This window comes from Triticum aestivum, chromosome 3B (genome assembly GCF_018294505.1).
Source record: "Triticum aestivum cultivar Chinese Spring chromosome 3B, IWGSC CS RefSeq v2.1, whole genome shotgun sequence".
NCBI lineage: Eukaryota > Viridiplantae > Streptophyta > Magnoliopsida > Poales > Poaceae > Triticum > Triticum aestivum.
The window spans coordinates 294,519,933-294,537,949 of record NC_057801.1 but is presented as its reverse complement, the minus strand read 5'-3'; the positions used below and the strand labels follow the sequence as shown (position 1 = coordinate 294,537,949).

The following is an 18,017-nucleotide window of genomic DNA, read 5'->3' as shown; positions in this document are numbered from 1 at the left end:
TGAAGAAATACATGGTCTTAATATACCACCTGTTGAAGAAACACATTGTCTTAATAACCTGACACAGGTAGTAAAGGTAAATTCTCTCTATAGATATGATAAAGTTGAAATCCCCTCTACTATATTTCCTAACCAGTGTTTAGATGAACTAGTTGACCCGTTGCGCCAAATGGCGCAGAGACCCGCTGAAGACATGTTGTCAATGAAAAGAGTTTCATGTTGAAAGAACCTTCAACTAAATCATGGTATTTTGTAAACATGTTTATTGCATTGTTAAATAATAGTCTGGGAAAAGGGAAATTTTGCATAATATGAATATGTTCAACTTGAAAAAATGGCCACTATGATGAGAGAGTAAAGTTGGCATGGTTGTATTTTTTTAGCAAGTTTGAAAACATGGTTATCATGATGAAAAATCTGGCCATGCATATATTTCTTGGAAAAAAAGAGGGGGACAAAGACCCGCTAAAGCCATGTTGTCAATGAAAATAGTTTCAGTTTGGAAGGACATATTCGATATTGGTAGTAGAAAGGCCATGTGTTAAATCATATTATATTGAAAACATGTTTATTCCATGTGCGCAATGAAAAGTTATTCAGGTTTAGTTGTGGGCAAGCACATATGGCAACAAATTTAATCCCCTTTAGTCTGGATAAACGGTAGCTTGTTGTCTACAATGAAATGTATATACACATAAGAATACCATTTGAAACAAAATCTATGTAAATCTATGTTTCACTTTGTTTAGTTGTGGGCAAGCACATATGGTAACAAATCTAATACCCTTTAGCAGCAACAAACGGTGGATTGTTATCTACAATGAGATGTACACATTATAATTTGGTAGCACAAAGTCCCATTCAAAATCATGGCATGTTGAAAATATTTCCATTTTCAGCAACTCTGTGCTTTAGAAACTACACCCATGACGAATTTACATCTTAGTCACATTGGAAACCATATGGCGTTAGTTATGATGTTTGCAGAGACAATCATTCCAGGCAACAAGGGACTTTTAATAGAATCATCACCAGCTCTCACAACCTGGGTAAGTATCAGGTCTGCATCTACTCTAAACAAAAATATCATAATAAATTGAGGCTAAACCTCTGTGCCTCTGGTAAACAAAAGGAGGGAAACATACCATTATTCTTAAAGGACCTATCCTAGGATGCATTTGACCGCGGTACCATCCAAAAAGTCCTTCCTGGTGCTATGCTTCTTAGCAGATCGCCCTGCATATGAGATTTTGTGCCACCTTCTGAACGCCGATAAGAGTTCCATTGATAAGCTGATCTATAGGTTCAATACCCATCAAAGTCAAGAGAAAAAGATCATGTGATGCATCTTAGCTGATTGATTGTTTCATCTCTGCTAAGGTTGTGGAGCTCTAAACTTCTCTGGAATAGCTACAAGACAAAAGAATAAACCATACCATACTCAACTTGATCAGTGCAAAGCTATTTATAAAACGGAAACTTCAAAGGCCATATAAGGTAGTATGTTTATAGGATTGAGAAAACAATGGCCAGAAAACAAAAATATTTCTTAGTACAGAACAAACTAAGAAGAACATTTCAACGCTAGAATAAAACTACAGCAAGCACAATGGTTCCACTACACTGTGTAGATACCTAATTGCTAATTTATGTTCTCCGGCTGATGGAATCAAGCAAAATATAAAGAATATCCTATCAAGTACTCCCTTTGTAAACTAATATAAGACCGTTCAGATCACTAAAGATTGTAGCTTGGAGTATATTACTTTACAGAGGGAGTATAGACTGTAGTTTGGAAAATGAAAACAGTGCAACGCCCATGAGCCTTGCAGGACATATACTTCACAAAGAACACAGCTGAACCTGTGGGTACATAGGTCATAGGGCTCAAAAACTCGTCAATCCTTGAACTAGTTACATTATAAACAAACCAATCTTGTCGTAGAATAAAACCATTATGACCTACTAAACCCAACCTGACAAAGTGATCCATTCAAATTTTCAATACATGACATTTGATGCGTTGTTAATTGCCAAGTTGTTTAAAATTTTGGAATAGAATCATGTGGCCCAAACATATCTTGTATTGCCGTTTACAGAATAAAGGAAATCAAAAATATTTTAACATTAATTTATCTTCCATCCTAACAATAGCCTCATACAGCAACACATCTCTAACCTTAAGCTTTTTGAAAAATGCCATATAAATATTTTGAACAAAATAAATGGAAAACAAAGAAGTAATTTATACACATAAAATTCATGTTTACTGGTTTGCTATGAATAACTTGATGAAGGAAGCAATTGATTTAGTACGGAAATTAGAATTTCAACTCTAAGAACGATCACATATTGGTCATACTCCTAGTGGCTACATGGTCAAGGTGAGGTAAGACCTCTGTGGTGACGGGTGAAGCAAAAATATGCGGGTAAGGCTCAAAACTGCTGAACTATACATTATGTTTCATTTCATGAAGCACACTGAACCATTGATACTGCATTAAATGGCTAAAGAACCATAACCTGAAAAGCTGTCATGGTGATTCAATTTCTAAAACATGTGGCTCTTTTTTTGTAATGTTGCCCTATTTCAGAAAATACAAAAAAAGGGGATGCAAAGATCATAATCTGAACTGGATGTCTAGAATTTACAGAGAAAATAGATATGATAGTCGAAGCATGAGACAAAAATACTTTTAGGTCCTGGCACGAAATTACAAACCCATAATTGATATCCAAAGGTCACTATTTTGAATTCTCGCTAAGCATGGCAGGCAAAGTATTAGTCTATTAGAGGATGCAAATGCTTCTATTCTCCTTATTAATTGTTGCAATGTAAATATGTAAGATATACATGCAATTCCAGCCGGAAACACACTGACCAAATACCATCAAAACCACTATGGGAAATCAAGAATAGGTTCCAACTTTTGTCATGTCCATATGGCAAAAAGCGATACTTGACACAAATGAATTTATCTGTAAAAATGACATAAGGAATGTACACAATAAGCATGCTAAGATACAGTCAAGCGTCGAATGGGTTACTTTGATTCTGATATAGCAATTAAACTAAAAATTTAGTTCATAATAGCATGACAAGTGAGGTGAAAGCATTGATATATCTGAACACTTCATCATTTTACTGAAAATTAATATTTGTATGCTTTTTCTACCTGTGAAATATTTGTATTATTTGACCATAATGTATTTTGTCTAAGTAAACGATGATATACTGAACTTACTGGCAAGTGTCAAATTCTTGGTTTATTAGACATCTAAGGAATATATAGGGACAGTTAACAACATTACCACTACAATGCGCATGTACTACATTTAGACAACAAGTGTGGATCATGAGTCCCAACACCAGGACGCTCGATTTCGCACGGGTCTCCTTTTCCTTCTGTAAATCCCGTCCGAAGCTTCCCTACAGAGAAAGAAAGAGCATCACTGTTGTAGCTACCCAGGGTACTATAAGTAGATGGATGGAAGCAAGACTCAAAATAAAAATAATATAGCAGATAGTTTATTTAGTATAGAACTTTTTTTTCTTTTTGAAGGATTCAGAACAGCAGCTAGGACCAATGGAACTCCATTTTGCGGATCAGGTGTTTGAGCTGATATACCAAGTTAAACTATCCATGTTTAGGATCATCCTATCAGGGCATTTGAAAAACTGTTATGAAGAAGAGTTAACTTCTTTAATCAACCCTGTAGAGCGATGTATTTATCAAGGAACGGAACAACATTCAGAGATGTACGAACATGCAGAAAACTACACAAATACACAAGCAATCAAGTTGTTGTAAAGCAAAACTCGGATTGGGAAAGACAACTTCAATGATTATGTAAAGCTACAGGAGTTTAGTTACCTACCCAAAAGAGTGAATTAATATGCAGTATAAAGACAAACTTATGGATAGGAAGGCAACATCCAAACAGTGGGCCAGTTGAAAAACACCATTGTCGCAATTTGTTAGGTTAAGATAAATGACAGTTAATTGACAAGTCATATGCCTCTAATGTATAAACATGTGGTCTGGCCTTGGTGTCAGCTTCTGCAACTGGAAATTTGAGAGGACAAAATGAATGGCATTAGAGCCCATTCTTCTATAACTATGAGGTAAAAACAAGAATAGATAAATAGACACTGGGGTAACCTGTTCATAAGCAAATATACGAGCTTGCACATTTAGCATCTTCCCTCCCAAAATGATTGGAACTATAATGAATACATGATCCAGTCCATTAGTGCCTTCAAACATTATTGTAGCCTTCTCTAACTTTGAGCGACCATTAAGTGTTATAGGAATCTCTTTTCCTATGTACTCAAAATGAACAAGATCAGCAGCATGAGACTCAATCGCCTCGACATCCATTTTCTTAATTAGCAAATGCTGAAGTTTATCAAGTTGGTGTGGTATGCTTAAATTGGCTACACCAGAGCACTTGATCATCTCTAAGTCCTCAAGTGTCAGATAGTTTGCTAAGAAGCCTGGAATGTCTCCAAATATCTGAAGACATTTCAGAACAAGCTTGATGAGTACTGTAAAGCCACATATTCCCGAGTGTGGCTTTATAGAAACGCCGATGATGAACAAGGATTGCACAAATGAGCTACCTTGCGTGCCTAAAACCTCAAGCTAGAAGTGGTGAAATTCAAATGGATAATAAATTATTACCAGAGAAAAAGCTATTATATTTTCCTTCGATGTAGTGGAAAACTCAATCCACTTGTCAAGCCTATCGGAGTCCTGTTTGTGTAGTCTACACCTGATGCTGAACTTATTGATTCCTATCACACTATGTTGTTGACTAACCCAATTTATATTCTCAATGAAATTTGCTTGTCTTATTTTGGTAGTACCCATGAACTCGTCATCTGTGTCACCATCCAGAGTAGCGAGGCCATCAAAACAAAGATTGCAGTGGAATCTCCAGACCATCTCCAACTTGTGGAAACAATGCGTGACCAAACGACCTCTTTCAGTGGCAGTAGTGAAATTATAATTGCTTGAACTTCGTGTGACAAGAAAGGATGAATTTTTAGGCATATTGACTGGAACTAACAGCCACTACTTGGCATTATGAGATAAATGTGCATATATTTGAAAGAGAAATCTACACAGGTGCAAACATGTTTTGTTTGATGATCTATTATTGCAAGTTATGCAAGATGCCCCAAACTTTCACATTACCTGAAAAATAGCGTGAAGTAATATAAGAAAACACTTTAGTAAATATTCAATTTCCCTTTATGTAATTTATGGAGAGACAAAAAGGAGCCTGGTGGAATGGAAGTTACCGCAGGAAGGTCCTCCATCCTAAATGATGGCGGCGAGTTGCACGCGTTGGCGATGTATATCGTGATGCTCCCTGCCCATCTTGACCACCGCTTCCTCGTCCATGGGCTGCTCCACGGATTAAGAAACCATAGGTTATATTTTTTAGAAAATAATAGTATATACTCAAAATTGAAAGGAGCGAAACACATCAAGCAAAGGAACAAAAACCTCCTTTATAAAGGGGACAGGAGCTCCAGGGCAAATTGATCCCTTTCTTGACAAGGAAAGAGCAAGGTACCAAACAAACTAAGAATGGCAACAAAAAATCTTTCTATGACTCTAGTCAGGTCAGAGAGTATCTCTTGAGCAGGAACAATAATACCATTTGCAATAACTTATCCTAGGCACACAACAAATTTGAAAGCTTAAAAAATTATATATGGAGGCCTGGCTAGATCTGAGCATCTGGTCGATAGTAATAAGCAAAAAAAATTGCTCATAGACAGGAACCAACAGCACAGCCGGAAGGGTGAAGAAGCTCACCCAACAACACAACCGGAGCATAGACTGGGCCCTATCACCCTGCATCCTCGGAGCCTCAGCTAGCACACTCGTTTTCACCTGGGTCTCCTAGTCTCCCTCCAAATATCAATCGGCGGTTGAGAACCATGTAAGGACGAGCAATGGAGGGAGGCGAGGGAATGTGCAAACCTCATGCAGGTTGCTCTCCTTGTCTAGTTGAGGAGCACATGGCAAGATTATGGAGGAAGAGGTTTCCAATGCTCGCACTCCTATAGCCCACACCCACATCGAGGATACGAAGAGAAGAGACCAGTTGCTGCTATTGCCGATGCCATGCTCTCTCTACTCAGCGCCACCGCCACCTTTGCCGACATCTCTCTCTGCCCAACACCGCGGGCTGGACCGTCACCTTCCTCCTCTCCCAAGTTCTCCATGGCTTTCTACCCCTACCCATTGAACTGGACACTGTCATGGAGTAGCGACGGGATCCCCCCCACATCCGCCACTCCAGCAACCCCTGCTGCGCCTCCACCCCGGCCGGCCGCCGGCATGGGGCCTAAGTGACGGGAGATGGTTGTCGGTGTACAAAAGTAGGGGCCTAGCTTTTGACCCCTTTACTTGTGCACGGGCAGTCAGAGCCGCCTGCCACAGCCGCACATGAGCAAGGCAAGAAAGGGAAGCCGGAGGAAAGCCAAGGCCACAGGGACAAGCAAAGCAAAACAACAAAGGACCAAGACCAGAAAGGTTGCACGGGCAATGCAGGTTGCCCCGGCAAGGACCCTTGCCGAGGGCAGCCCCAGCAACCCCGGCAAGATCCTTGCTGGGGCAGCTCGTCCACACCCACTGAGTGAGCCACCTTAGAGCCCAACGACGTTGAGCAGTCGCGTTGGGACAGGGTTCGGGAGGCACCTCCGTGGTGGCATGCAGATCTTTGTGAAGACGTAGAGCAATCAAGATCAAATGGGGATAGGAGGGCAGCCGTCCCCACCGAACAAACCCACAGGACCCCCCGGCAACGTCCTTGCCGGGCAAGCTGGCGTGCCGCGGCAAGAACCTTGCCGGGCCACCCGGCAAAACTGTCGCCAAGCGCCACGGCAAGGCCAGTGCCAGGCCCGCACTAGCCAAGTTCCTATAGCCATTCATGCGCAGCCACCGACCCAACCAGCTGGGTAGGCACCTGCGTGGCAGCATGAACACCTTCGTGGAGGCTCCACCACCGCGCCACCTCAGCTGCATGCCTGCCTACATGGCGCTGCATGCGTTGATGGCCGGGACGCGTGTCGAAGCCAGGAGGGGCGGCGACAGACGGGACATGCCTCACCCCCGTCCCCCAATAAAGTGACGGACACCTAAGCCCCGCATTTAATGCGTCTTGTCCTGTAATACTAGCGATAACTTTGCAACACTGTAGCACTTTCCACCTCCTGTGTGCCACTGTGGCAGCCCCTTTCGCTTATAAAAGGTGGCCCATGGCATACTGAGAAGGGATTCGGCTCTTTTGAACCTCGCAGCACCCAGAGCTAGTTCGAGAGCTCAAGAACACTAATACAACCACCAAAGCAGGATCATAGGGTTTTACACATCTTTGTGTCCCGAACCTGGGTAAATCCCCTGTGTGCCATCCCCTAGTCCCGCTCTTCTCACGATTCCGCGCCCCGCAACTACGGAAGTGATTCCAGCGATCCCGTAGGTGTCGTTTCCCACCGACATCTTTGGCACACCAGGTAGGGGGCGGCGCTATTGTGAGAATCTGGTCTAGCAGTTGTCCTAGCTGTACTTCATCGCCATGGCTCCTAAGAAGAAGACGACCACGGCGATCGGTTCGTCCGGGACCAAGTTGCCGGCACCGGTGCGGACTAGTAGCGGGCCAGTCGCGGAGAGAACCCGCGGCGAGGCCCGTGAACATCCACATCACCCTGGTGGTTCAGGCCTGGCGACTGGCACCGTTCGCACGCCAGGCGATGAGCCACTAGTTGCGGGCTCCAGAGATGGATTCGGGCCCCTCCAGGCGGCGCAGGGCCCTTCAGGGGTGCCACCGTCGCGCCAGGCGGTGGCACGGTGACCTCCAAGAGGCCAACACCGGCGCCCACGGTGCGATCCTCTCAGGTTATGCATGATGAGCAGCGTCACCCTGCCGAAGATCCTGCGCGCCGCCCTGGGAAGAGTCCTGTGCGCCCATGACATGAAGAGGAGGGCCAACGTGCACACCGGGGTGCTGACAGAGGTGGTGAACGGCTGCGGAGCCGTGACACAGCTCCTTCTAACATGGTTAGGAGTCGAGGCGCATTGCGGTCCACCCAGCTTTCGCCGCCACCCACGCCAGCGGAAGCCCTAGTACGCACAGAGCTGCTCCTCAATTTTCCTCCCGCCGTGGAGAAGCTTGATGAATGGAGGGCCACCGTCCAGAGCCTCGTCGGCATCGCCAACAATGATGGGCCGCGGCCGGCGGAACCCGATGGCCGTCGCTCCGCCGGGCTGCCACGTGCTAGCGGAGACCACGCCAGAGGCGACGCAGCCATGGTGTATTCCCCGCCTCCATCTCGACCGCCCCGAGAGTCGGCCCGCCGCGGCGATGCTCGTGATGATATCTCCATAGCGTCGTCCGACCCGCGAACCAACCGTGATCAGCACTAGTTACTTCGGGAGCGGGCTCACGAGGATCGAGCGCCGACGTGACGCGCGCCACCAGTCAGACAGGAGGGCAGGGCCCGCTATGGACCACCCAGTGCCGGGAGGCTATGGTGGCCTACCTTACGAGGTGGGTGTTCGGCCTTCACCCGTGAGCTGTAGCAGTTCCAGTGGACCTCCCACCGTACGTTCAAACCTGATGTTGGCGAGAAGTACAATGGCAAGACCCACTCGTCAGAGTTCCTCAGCATCTACACCATCGCGATGCAAGCTGCTGGGGCCGGCAATGATAAGGTGCTTGCCAACTACTTCCCGTTGGCACTCAAGCCTAATGTCATGTCATGGTTGATGCACTTGCCGATGGATTCCATCTCTTCTTGGGCGGATCTGTGCCATGAGTTTGTTGGCGCCTTTACTGGAGGTCACCAAGCTCATGGCCAGGCGAGTGATTTACACATCATCCCCCAGAAGGAAGGAGAAAACTTGCGCAAGTACATCCAAAGGTTCAGCCGGGTGCAGTACAACATCCCCAATGTTCATCCCACCGCCGTGATCAGTGCGTTCCACCAGAATGTGCGCAGTCACAAAATGCATGAAGAACTGGGGATGAACAAGGTTAAGGATGTGGCCGAACTCTATGTTCTGGCCGATCGGTGCAGTCGTGTCGAGGATGGAAGGAAGTACCCCGGCGAAGATGCCGGTGCAGAAACCGAATCCACTGGTGATACCGCCACCCCAACAAAGAAAGGCCGATGCCATACTAGGAAGCGCAAGGGCAAGGCCGTGCTTGCCGTTGAGGGATCCGACGACACAGGTACCATCAAGAATACCAAGGCAAGCGACCCCGGCAAGGAGGTTGCCGGGTGTGACGCTTGTCGGGCCTTGGCGGCTACCGATAAGCCAGGAGGCTCCGACAAGTAGTACTGCAAGATCCACAGCACCAAGGGCCACAATCTCCAAAACTACCGGCAGGTAGAATTGCTCGCCGAGAAGCAGAAGGCCGAGTATGAGCGGCGGGACAAGGAGAAAGGCCCAGATGGTGCAGAGGGATCCGACGAGAAACATGGCGGCCAAGGAGGCCGCCGCGGCAAGGATAATATACAAGAGAGGCCCGCCCGAGGCCGCGACAAGAAGCAGGAAGATGATGATCATGAAGAGGACGACGAGTCCGGCGACCATGAGTTTTAGAAATCCACAGAGGCCATGTGCGTCGATGGTGGCACCTCGCTACATACGTCTCACCGCCAACTCAAGTAGTGGGCACGTGAGGTCGCGGCGGTGGATCCATCATTCGATGCACGAAAGCCGCTGAAATGGTCCAGCACCCCCATCATCTTCGACACCAAGGACCACCCTGACCGCACCACTGTGGTCGGGTGCTTGCCATTTGTTGGTTTCACCAACAATCTGCAACCTCAAGGTGACGAAGATGTTGGTTGACGGCGGGGCCGGCCTGAACTTGATCTCGCCCGTTGTGGTCAGAAGGTTGCAGATCCCTGATAGAGACCTTGAGGAGACGGGTACGTTCCAAGGGGTCAACCCGGGGAGGAGCCACCCGAAGGGGAAGATCACGCTGCCCGTGACGTTCGGGGGCGAGCTGAACCACAGGACGGAGTGGATTGTCTTTAACGTGGCCGAGATCCCCTTGCCTTACAACGGGATCCTCGGCCGCCCGGCGCTAGCCAAGTTCATGGTGGCTTCACACTACGCCTATAACATGCTGAAGATGCCCGGGCCGATGAACATCATCACCGTCCCCTCTGACAAGAAAGATGTGCTGATCGGCGCCGAACAACTCTACCGGGAAGCAGTTGCAGCAGCTGCCGCTAAGGCACCTGCTCCTGCCGACGGAGCCCTGGAGGAGGAGAAGACCGACAAGATCCCTCGCACCGACTCTGGCAAGCGCACCTCTTCGGGGTGTCATGCTTCCATTTAGAACGTGCAGAGAGTTCCGCCGGCAAGAGCAAGAAGTCCAGGGCTGCACCACCAGAGACTAAGAAGGTGCCCGTCAAGGAGGATGGCACAGGGGGAGCGTTCACCATAAGCTCCACCCTTGACGGCAAATAGGAAAGCGAGCTCGTCACCTTCCTGTGGGCGAATGTCGATGTGTTTGCATGGCAAGCCTTTGACATCCCCGGCATTCCCAGGGAGGTGATTGAGCACCACGTTGCTGTCTGTCCTCATGCGCGGCCCGTCAAACAGAAGGTCAGGAAGCAAGCTCTGGAAAGACAAGAGTTCATCACGGAGGAAATCAGAAAGCTAGAAGCGGCAGGCTTGGTGAGGGGAGTACTCCATCTGACGTGGTTGGCCAATCTGGTAGTGGTCCGCAAGGCAAATGGGAAGTGGAGGCTATGTATTGATTACACAGAGATCAATAAGGCCTGTCCAAAGGATCCCTTCCCGTTACTGTGCATCGACCAGATTGTTGACTCCACGGCTGGATGTGACCTGTTATCATTCCTTGACGCCTACTCGGGATACCACCAGATCTTCATGGCGAAAGAGGACGAGGAAAAGACAGCATTCATCACCCCATGTGGTACGTACTGCTTTTTACGAATGCCTTTCAGGTTGAAGAGTGCTGGCTCGACCTTTGCAAGAGCAGTCCAAATTGGTTTTGAACCCTAGCTACATAGAAATATGGAAGCTTATATGGACGACACTGTGGTCAAAACCAAGGACAAAGCAACGCTTGTGCAAGATCTGGAGGAAACATTCGGGACCCTGTGCAAGATCAACCTCAAATTGAACCCTGAGAAGTGTGTCTTTGGCGTCCCGTCCGGCAAGCTTCTCAGGTTCTTTGTGTCCCAGGGAGGGATTGAAGCAAACCCAGATAAGATCAATGCCATCGAGCAGATTGAGGCACCAAGCGTATCAAGGACGTGCGTCGGCTCACTGGCTGCGTTGCTGCCATGAGCCGGTTCATCTCCAAGTCCGTGGAGCATGCCCTACCTTTCTTCAGGATCTTAAAGAAGGCAGGGCCAATGGAGTGGACCCCAGAGGCCGAGGCAGCGCTGCAAGATTTGAAGAAATACCTCTCTTCTACCCCAGTGCTAGTTGCGCCCAAACCACAAGAACCGTTGCTGCTTTACCTAGCGGCAACAAATCAAGTGGTTAGTGCCTCACTAGTGGTGCAGAGGGAGGTTGATGAGAAGGCAGCAACAGCGGCAGAGCCAACAGAAGGCAAACCAAAACCCTCTCCGGTAGGGCTCAATCCAGGCAAGATCGAGTCCCCGGCAGGGGCCGGCGCCGGCACGACAGGACCCACACGACCGGGTGAAGAGGCGCAGAAAAAGAAAATGGTGCAGCACCCAATGTACTTCGTCAGCTCCCTCTTGTAGGGGGCTAGGTCGAGGTACTCAGGTGTGCAAAATCTGCTCTTCGGCCTCCTTATGGCCTCGAGGAAGGTGCGCCACTACTTCCAAGCGCATGAGATCACGGTAGTCACCCGCCTCCCATTGCAACGGATACTACACAACGCAGATGCAATGGGGAGGATCGTGGAATGGGCCCTGGAGCTGTCGAGTTTCAGTTTGAAGTTTGAAAGCACCTCAACGATTCAGAGCAGAGTCTTGGCGGAGTTTGTTGCGGAATGGACCTCGACGCCCGACGAAGAGGTACAAGAGACCACTCTCCCCGGCAAGGAAGCGAGCTGCAACTGGATCATGTACTTCAATGGTGCCTTCTCGCTGCAAGGCGCCGATGCTGGTGTGCTGCTTGTTGCACCCACCGGAGAGTACCTCAAGTATGTCGTCCAGATGCATTTCCCTCGGGAGATGTCAACCAACAACACCGCCGAGTATGAGGGTTTGCTTGCCGGTCTCAGGATCGCGGCAGACCTCAGAGTTAAGAAGCTCATCGTCAGGGGCGATTCACTGCTCGTCGTCAGGCAGGTCAACAAAGATTATCAAAGCCCGTTGATGGAAGCTTACGTAGATGAGGTGAGGAAACTAGAGGAGCGCTTTGACGGTATACAAGCGGAACATGTCCCTCGAGCGGAGAATGACATTGCCGACTACCTATCAAAGCGCGCTGCCCTCAAGCTACCTGTGGAACCAGGTACTTTTGTGCTTCAGTTAACCCAACCATCCGTTGAGCCGTTGACCGGGCAGAGCAAGCGGAGAAAGCTAGGCCCCGGCAAGTACTTCCCCACTGAGCTCCCCGGAGCCGCCGGCGAAGATGTTGCCATGGACGCCGATCCTCCCGCAGGGCAAACGACTCCGGCAGGGTCATGGCCGTGGAGCCGGCCGCTCCCGGGGCAAAACAAATGCCTTGGGTCCTTGCCGTAGAGCCACAGGCTCCGGCATGGGCACAACACACCATCCGATTCCTTCAAAAAGGGGAGCTTCCTAAGGAGCAGGAAGAGGCAGAAAGAGTAGCCCGCCGGTCTGCTCTGTACCAATTCGTTGATGGCGTATTGTATAGGAGAAGGCCGAACGGGGTGAAATTGATATGCATCTCCCGGGAGGAAGGACTAAAGCTGTTGGCAGAGATACATGGAGGCATATGTGGCTCCCACATAGGGTCGAGGGACCTTGCCGGCAAGGCTTTCCGGCAAGGCTTTCCAGCAAGGTTTCTTCTGGCCCACTGCCCTCCAGGATGCGACGGCACTAGTAACCAAGTGTGAAGCCTGCCAGTTCCATTCGAAGAAGCTTCATCAACCAGCTCAAGCCCTTCAAACTCTCCCTCTCTCCTGGCCCTTCTCGGTCTGGGGCCTCGACATCTTGGGCCCTTTCCCCTATTCAGTAGGGGGCTTTGAGTACTTGTACATCGCAATCGACAGGTTCACAAAGTGGCCAGAAGTGGAAGCAGTGAGGAAGGTGATAGCGCAGTCAGTCATCTACTTTTTCAAGGGACTACTGTGTCGTTTTGGGGTACCCAACAGGATCATCACCGACAATGGCACACAGTTCACGAGCCATGCCTTCATGCAATACATTGAGGATCTCGGCAGCAGGGTCTGTTTTGCTTCCGTGGCACATCCACGGAGCAACGGCCAAGCGGAGAGGGCGAATGGAGAAGTCCTGCGGGGCCTAAGGACGAAGACTTTTGATAGGCTGCGCAAGGGTGGAAGGCACTGGATTGATGAGTTGCCGGTGGTTCTTTGGTCGATCAGAATGATGCCAAATCGAGCCACTGGCCAGACACCCTTTGCCCTAGTCTACGGGGCAGAGGCAGTTCTCCCCACGGAACTCATATACGGGTCACCTCGAGTGCTCGCTTATGATGAGCTTGAGCAAGAGCAATTGCGGCAAGATAACCAATGCTCCTTGAGGAAGATTGTCTCTGGGCGGCTGTGACAGCAGCATGCTACCAGCAAGCTTTGCGCACTACCATAGCCGCAAGGTTCATGCCTGGAGCCTTGAGGAAGGCGACCTTGTTCTTCAGCACGTTCAGTCAGCCAAGAATTCCAACAAGTTGACGCCAAAGTGGGAAGGCCCTTATCAGGTAACGCGAGTCACCAGGCCCGGCGCAGTCCGGCTGGAGACCGAAGATGCCATTCCAGTGAGCAACTCATGGAACATCGAGCATCTTCGCAAGTTTTACCCATAAGGCGCGGCTGCCGGGCCTCCCGGGAAGCCACCCTTTTGTACAAGCCTTGCTGGCAAGGCATGTAACCCTTTGTACAAAGCTAGGCGCAGACCCTGAGCATAAATAAACGAAGCGCTGGAGCCCTGAGTTATAGCATGCATGCTAGGTTGAGTCTCTTCCTCGGTTAGGGTTGAAAGTGCTTAGCAGCGGCTAACCCCTAGCTTAGAGGTCGAGTGCGCGTCTCTCTGTTCTTTTCTATCTTTATTTGGTTCGCAGGGCATGTAAGTATTCCTGCCAAGCTGTCCTGAAAGAAAAGGAACGGACCGGCGCCCGGGCCCCGGCAAGCTAGAGTTGCCGGGGGCTGCAAGAACAAGGATCCTTTCGCGGCAAGCCAAAGTCGTCGGGGTCTGCAAATCCAGATAAGTCTTTTATCCCTTATCATGCGTTTCGTAATGGACTGGGATGCGTGAAACCCCGTTCTATTTTTGAGCTACCGTGCTCCCCCTTTTTGGCACCCAAGGATAATTTCCTGGGTCTGGATCTGGTCGTAGCCGCGGCAGCAGAGGAGGGAAACGAGGGGCCTACGCCCACCTCATCCTTGCCTCCGCCAAGAGCGTGGCAAAGGTCAAGCGAGGTGGGAAGTCGGCAAGGCCTGTTGCCGGGGAAAAGAACGTTTATCTTAAGGATGACAAGGACTCACCACTTGTCGTGGGTTCCTCCCACAAGCGAAAATCCAGGCAAATATCCCTTTTTCATTAAAAAACATCTTGTACAGGTATAGTCCAAGCGAAATGAAAAACATGAAAAAGGGGGATTACAAGTTCTAAAGCTAGCAAAGTCCCGAAGGCTTACAAGACTAAAAAGACATAATGTGCCCGTAATCCCTTCTTGTCCCTCTCCTCAAGAAATGGAACAAGAAAACAGAAGGGCAAAAGGGGCGCCCAGGTGAGCTACGAGTGGCAGAAGACACCGAGAGAACATCTCGGTGGCCGTCCAAGGGCTGGATGGTGATGGTGGCGCCGGAGGCAGAGCTCGGAAGACGAGGCGGCAGGACACCAACACGCGACGAAGGCGTCGGTGTCTGCATACTCTGACTTGACGGCCTCGCCGCTCGTCCTCTTCCTCTTCCGCAGCCTTCCTATGCCAGCCGCCCAAGGTGGCGACCCCGAGAAGTTCAAGGAGATGAAAACACGGATGATGGGGTCGCCGGTGCCGCTCGGTGTGGCGCCCGACACCTAGTCGGACCCGTCATCCTGCCGCCCGCTGCGCTCGTCGTCTCTGCCGTTCTCTTCCTCGCCACTCTCACTTGAGGAGAACTCTTCATCGTTGGAGGAGCTCTCTACGTAACACCTCACGCGGGTCCTGAAGTGCCCGAAGATCTTAACGGAGAGGAGTCCGCCCTCCATTAGTTTGAAATGGAGAGCGAGCCCGTCCGTCAAGCTGTGAAGGAAAGCGAAGGTCTTCCACCCTCGGTGAAGATACATGACATGAGGGGCGGGGAACTCGACATCGACCCATGTGCCGCTGTTCCCGCAACCCCTTATGTGTAGCCGCAGCGCCTGCGGTGGATCCAATTCCATCTCCCGTGCAAACGGGGTCGAAAGGCGAAGGGGACGGCGCCTGACATAGAATTCACAGGGATTATCCCTAGCATGGCCCTCCGTTGGATGAAGGGCCACTGGAGGGGGCAAGGCGGATCTGCTCCCCCGGGCTCCACGGCAGCCTCGGCCTCGCCCCCTTCCCCTCCCTCTAGCGGTCGGCTCCGCCGCTACGAGTTCTTGGGGAGGAGTGATGCGCTGTTTGGCCGAAACCCTCGCCGCCACTGATGAAGCATCACCACGCCCCCTCGCCATAGCAGAAGAAGAAAGGAAGCAGAGATGGGAAGAAGCAGACGGCGAAAGGTTGGGAGGCACCATCCCTCCCGTGCCCCTCTTTATAAAGGGCCAGGGGCGAGGCTCAGCCGCCCCCTCTCGGCCAATCCAGCCTCTTGAGATGACAGCGTGCAGGGCCGTCGACCGCCCTCCCCGCTCCATTGAAGGCGTGTGGGAATCGCCCGCACGCCCGCGACTATCCACGACCCCTGCGCCTGTCATTCACTCTGCATGCAGCGAACGTGGCGCAAGGAGCGGGCGCGATGGGGCGCGTGGAACGACGGTTCCCGAGCAAGGGCATTAAATGGGAGACGGCCCTGCGGTCTCGAAGAGACACACAAGCCGCCTCTTTACTGTCCACCAAAAAGTGACGCAAGTGTGCCCACGTAATGCGCGTGCATGAACCCCACGTTGTGCATTCAACGCAGGTCGTGGGGAAGCGCAGCGGGCGGAATAGTGGCCGCGGTAAAATCCACCTCAATTGCCCGTGCACCGTTCTGGGCCTGGCCCAACAACACGCTGCACCTATGTGTGACCCAGGCCCGGGGACACCTGACGGTGTACAAAAGCAGGGGCCTAGCTTTACTTGTGCACGGGAAATCAGAGCCGCCTGCCAGGGCCGCACATGAGAAAGGCAAGAGAGGGAAGCCGGAGGAAAGCCAAGGCCATAGGGACAAGCAAAGAAAAACAACAAAGGACCAAGACCACAAAGGTTGCACGGGCAATGTAGGTTGCCCGGGCAAGGACCCTTATTGAGGGCAGCCCCAGCAACCCCGGCAAGATCCTTACCGGGGCAGCTCGTCCACACCCGCTGAGCGAGCCACCTTCGAGCCCACCGACGCTGAGCACTCGCATTGGGACAGGGTTTGGGAGGCAACTCCGTGGTGGCATGCATATCTTTGTGAAGACATAGAGCAATCAATATCAAATGGGGATAGGAGGGCAGCCATCCCGACCGAAGAAACCCACAGGATCCCCCGGCAAGGTCCTTGCCGGGGAAGCCGGCGCGCCGCGGCAAGACCCTTGCCGGGCCACCCGGCAAGACCGTCGCCAAGCGCCCCGGCAAGGCCACTGCCAGGACCGCACCAGCCAAGTTCCTACCGCCGTTCATGCGCAGCCACCGACCCAACCAGCTGGGCAGGCACCTGCGTGGTAGCATGAAGACCTTCGTGGAGGCTCCACCACCGCGCCACCACAGCTGTCTGCCTGCCTACATGGCGCTGCATGCGTTGCTGGCCGGGGCGCGTGTCGAAGCCAGGAGGGGTGGAGACAGACGGGACGGGCCTGACCCCCATCCCCCAATAAAGTGACGGACACCTAAGCCCCGCATTTAATGCGTCTTATCCTGTAATACTAGCGATTACTTCGCAACGCTGTAGCACTTTCCACCTCATGTGTGCCACTGTGGCATCCTCTTTCGCTTATAAGAGGAGGCCCATGGCATACTAAGAAGGGATTCAACTCTTTTGAACCTCGCAGCACCCAGATCTAGTTCGAGAGCTCAAGAACACTAATACAACCACCAAAGCAGGATCGTAGGGTTTTACACATCTTTGTGGCCCGAACCTTGGTAAATCCCCTGTGTGCCATCCTCTAGTCTCGTTCTTCTCACGATTCCACGCTCCGCAACCGCAGAAGGGATTCCAGTGATCCCATAGGTGTCTTTTCCCACTGACAATGGTCTGCCGTGATGACGAATGAGAGAGCACAGAGGAGGAGGGAGGAGGGGGAGGCCGGAGGTGCGGGGAAGGAGAGGAGGCGGTAGAGGCGAGCAGGGGAAGGGGGCGGCGGCATGGGGGAGGATAGGAGTGAGTGGGGAGGAGAACGAGCCAGAGTGGGCACAAAAAGAGTTGGCGGCTAGGGTTTTAACGCGCGTGCGCACACCGTGCGGCCACCAGCACCCGAAAAAACTAGCACCTAGCCAATCCGATCTAGCACGAGGCCCACACGTCATCTCCCGTTCAGGATCTAACGCACGGTGAAAACGCAGAGAACAATTTACAGCGAACATCCAACGGATAGGAACGAGAAAAAGACCGCGTTGACCAAAATCGAACGGCTAACGAAGCTTGCCATCGAGGGAGCTTCCTGGGAGCGAGTTGCCTAGCTTCTCTTTTGTTTAAAATTTGATGACTTTATGGCTAGACAAGAAATTTTTAATGCTTATGTTGGTAGA

General features: G+C 50.6%; 1 long non-coding RNA gene across 2 annotated transcripts; it reads right to left on the bottom strand.

Annotated features, from left to right (window-relative positions):
• Nucleotides 1-938: 938 nt before the first annotated feature.
• Nucleotides 939-6,385, bottom strand: LOC123065363 (uncharacterized). 2 transcript variants are annotated; one of them, XR_006430994.1, is made up of 4 exons: nucleotides 6,000-6,385; nucleotides 5,832-5,918; nucleotides 3,313-5,414; nucleotides 939-1,410 (listed from the first exon to the last, which is right to left on the bottom strand). It is a non-coding gene; the product is annotated as an uncharacterized lncRNA (long non-coding RNA). The 2 variants fall into 2 exon arrangements; XR_006430993.1 differs by having other exon boundaries at nucleotides 939-5,414.
• Nucleotides 6,386-18,017: the final 11,632 nt, after the last annotated feature.